This window comes from Halyomorpha halys, unplaced genomic scaffold (assembly GCF_000696795.3).
Source record: "Halyomorpha halys isolate HHAL.00 unplaced genomic scaffold, Hhal_1.1 Scaffold1222.1, whole genome shotgun sequence".
In the NCBI taxonomy this organism is placed as follows: Eukaryota; Metazoa; Arthropoda; class Insecta; order Hemiptera; family Pentatomidae; genus Halyomorpha; species Halyomorpha halys.
In genome coordinates this window covers 66,907-70,888 of record NW_027112839.1, presented here as the reverse complement: position 1 = coordinate 70,888, position 3,982 = coordinate 66,907, and the positions used below count along the sequence as shown (strand labels likewise).

At 38.2% G+C, this 3,982-nt stretch overlaps 1 protein-coding gene across 2 annotated transcripts in view; it reads right to left on the bottom strand.

The window, feature by feature from the left end:
* LOC106688869 (uncharacterized) overlaps nt 1-3,982 on the bottom strand; it is a 111,690-nt gene that overhangs the window by 58,437 nt on the left and 49,271 nt on the right. The gene's annotated exons all lie outside the window — the stretch shown is intronic.

Here is a 3,982-nt window from a genome sequence, read left to right as displayed (position 1 = left end):
TATATATTATAACCTTCACGTTATGGGAAGTTCTAATTTTCGGATTTAAAATCAACTTGACAGATATCGTAAAACGTTAGTCAACATCGTTAATCGATGTGGTCTGTTTTTCAAGTAAAAGAAGAGGATATCTTCATCAGTCTTAGCTACAAAACTTTTGGAAGTTTCAAATATACAGCGTTAATTTAAAAGAGTTAATTTCATTTCTTGAGCCCCTTCCCATAAAGACAATTTCTGAATGAACCCTAACCGAATTAATGTATTTATAATCATTCTCTTGTATTATGTATTTCATATCCTATATTATATATCTTACATATTAATATCTTATATTCAAAATACAATATAATAAAACAAACATAAACCAGGAGTTAAGAAGTACAGATATGTTGGTAGGTGTTTGGGGTACTAGAGTCACAGTTTTAACGGTGCATATAATACTGATCCTGTGATAAAATTACATAACTTTCACACGGACAAAACTCAGGGAATGCGGGTCAACTGTAACATGAAAGTTAAGACTAGAGAAAACAGGCTGACACGTACCTTCATTCCCTTCCTTGTACTTGGTCTCTTATTTATGAATTAAAAAAATTAATGTTTTTAATTTAATTTTAAGTATTTTAAATTCTTAATTTAAGTTAAGTTTCAGCATCGAGCAAAGAGAAACCCGAAAAAGAATTTTCGGGAAACCGAAATTAAATATGTTTTAGTATAGTCCGGAAATCCCGTCAAAATTATACGGAAATTTTAGGGTTTGCTTCCAGGAACAAATTGTTCAGCAACACAGTTTGATGATGTCTTTGAATATTCGATAAGTTTGAATAGTTTCATACCAAAAAACACCGGACGTTAAAATATCGGAACAAACGTTTAGGCGCAATGTAATTATCAAACATTTTAAAAATAATTGTGATTGCAATTCAGATAAATTTTAAACATAGTAGTGATTCTAAGATCAAGTACACTATTTATAAGCATTTTATTTCCATCAGATTCGAAAACAAATTTTATTTGTTTACTCATGAACCATATGCAATGCATGAATTAACAAGAATTTTAATTAATGTTTATTAAAAAAACATCTAAGATCAATAATTTTAAAATTGTACAGTTAGACAACCAGCAATTATCTATGGCTGCTAATGTTAGGTGAAGAACATCACCCTGAGGATTTTTTATTTAATGATGGGGGACCTATATCTGGTGGGATCGGGTAACTTGCATCCAGAAAATATTATTCCAGTTACAGGATAGCTGTGAGTAAAATAAGGGTTATAATGAAAAGCGAAGAGGTATCCACCAGCTAACCAAGACGTGAACAGGAGAATCTATCGGCATCTAATCTCGAGGTTTGTCAGGCCTCATTTCATGTGTATATACATACATACATGCATACATGCATAAACTCTCAGGAAACGGCCGGATCTTTTTATCGATCTCTTCAATTCGTGTATTCGTGAAGGCTCAATTCCGAAACCTTGGAAGAGACAGCGCCTCGTACTTATTCCAAAGAGTAAGTGAAGACTGGAGGACCCGTCAACCTATCGTCCAATTTGCTTATTGGATACTATGGGTAAGGAATTCGAGAAAATCCTTTCCCTCAGGCTACAAGAGTTCACGGAAGGAGTTAATGGCCTTTCGCGGGCTCAATTCGGATTTCGTAAAGAGCAATCCACGATAGATGCTGTTGGATTGGTAGTCGAGATGGCCCGCACAGCAATTGTGGAGAACTGTCCATATTGAAGAATTAAACCTTCGGGTTGTGTTCCCATACTAGATTAGATTACAAAAAATTTAGTTATTTATTCTGTTTATTGTTTTTTTTTGTGTGTTTTAAGGTTGTTATTGATTTTTGTAAATATTGTATTTTTCATTCTATATTTTTGATTTTTTTGAATATTTTATTTTTCACTCTAGCTTGTTCATTTACTGTATGAATTTTTTAAAAAAAATTCTAAGGAAGCTTTTTCAATGATATGTATATAGTTTTTTTTTAATTTATTGTAAATAATTTATATTATATAGTATTGGTTTACGAGGATTGTTCGTAACTTTTTTATATATTAACATAACCTTCGTTTTTTTGGTTCTGTAATACTCTCTATTGTTACTATGTTATGCTCTCTAATTGTAATCACCCTGAATGGCCCCTCATATCTTTCCGACTCCTTACCCCTGTTAGAGCTCAATCTACGGTAAACCACTGTCCCTATACCAATTTTCCCCACAATGCCACGTACACCCTCGTTATGTCGCGCCACGCGTTTGGCTTTCTCCTTTTCGATTCTCTTTCTTACCATGTCCCACGTTTTTCTCAGTTTCATCCCGTTACCGACGATCTCCTCTCCCTCAATCACCGTGTTTCTATAATCGCGTTTGCGCCCTTTAAGTCCGAACAGAATTTCGACTGGAGCGAATCCCGTTACCGTATGCACGGAGCGGTTATAGGCTGCTATAGCTCTTATCATAGCTTCGTCAGGTTCCGGGCCCTTATCAAGCTGGTACACACGCAAGTGATCGCTTAACGTACCGTGGAGCCTCTCTATACCCCCCCTGCTCTTAGGGTGTCCTGGGGTGTTTAGATGCCACCTTACCTCCAAAGCCTTCATTTCTTATGGTTCGGATGCATCTTTCAGCGCTCGGCATATCATTCCTGACACCCGGTGCCGACCAAAGAGTTGTGACCGAAGTCTTTCCATATTTGCGAAGCCCATCTTCATGGATCCGGAAGTTCTTGTCTTCCAAATTATTTGGTGTGATTTATCGTTCACCACCTCCTCTAGCTCTTCCATCTCCGTAGGTCTTCCCTGAGTGGAGCTTTCGTTCTCGGATGATGGCTCATGGTCGTTACCCGTCGTGCTTTGCGTTTCTTCTTCCCCTGGCGTCCATTCTCGCAAAAACTGTCTCCCCTCTCCTAACGTCTGTGGTTGTTCCTCGTCTATTGCATTTATGGTGATCGCGCGGGATAACCAGCCAGCGACTACATTTTATTTTCCTGGGTTGTGCTGGATTACAATGTTGTACTGGTTGAGCATTTCCTTCTATCTGGTGACCCTAGCTGAGGACTCTTTAAGCTTCCCACCCCATTGAATCGGTCTGTGATCTGTATGTACCCGGAATTACCTCCCGAAAACATAGGAGCGAAATTTTCTACCGCCCACACAATACCTAACAGTTCTCGCTCAAGTTCGCTGTACCTTGTCTCTGCATCTGTTAACCGCCTGCTAGCGTACGACACCGGTCGGTGGTGGTACTCACAGCGTCCGTGGTGATGATAAATGTACGTTCAAAGTCCGGGAATGCCAACACCAGTTCCTTCTGAAGCGCATCCATGCATTTTCTAATGTTTTCCACCATATCGGGCGTCACCTGCACGCTATTTCCCTTTTTCAGAAGGTTGTTGATGGGTACCAGATACCTGGCCATCGCCGGTACGAATCGTCTATAGTAATTCAGAGCGCCCAACAATCTCCTGATTCCCTTGGCATCCGTTGGAATCGCCATTTTCCTGAACGCTTCTACCTTATTTGCGTCTGGCCTGACTCCCTGTTCCGATATTGTGTGTCCTAAAAATTTTATCTGATTTCTACCCAATATTGATTTTTCGCACGATAACTTTAACCCAAATTTCCGGGTCTTTTCGAACAGCTTGCGCAAGTGGGACACATGTTCTTCCTCCGTTTATATAGATATATTTAATGACTTTGTTTTCTTAAATTCCTGCTTAATTTAGCTTACTATTACTTTATGATGGATCTACACATTTGGCACAAAATTTTGCTTCTCAGTTTCTCGATTGTCTTGGCTAGGATTATTATTTTTCCAATTGTATCATCGTGACAGTCTTTACTCCCTACTCATCAATCTGGTGAATCATTATTATATCTTGGATGTTTAAGGCATGGGACATTAAGAGAACTAAATATCTTGTTTACTCGTAATGATTATGTAGAAAACACTAGGAGATTTGTGTGTGCTA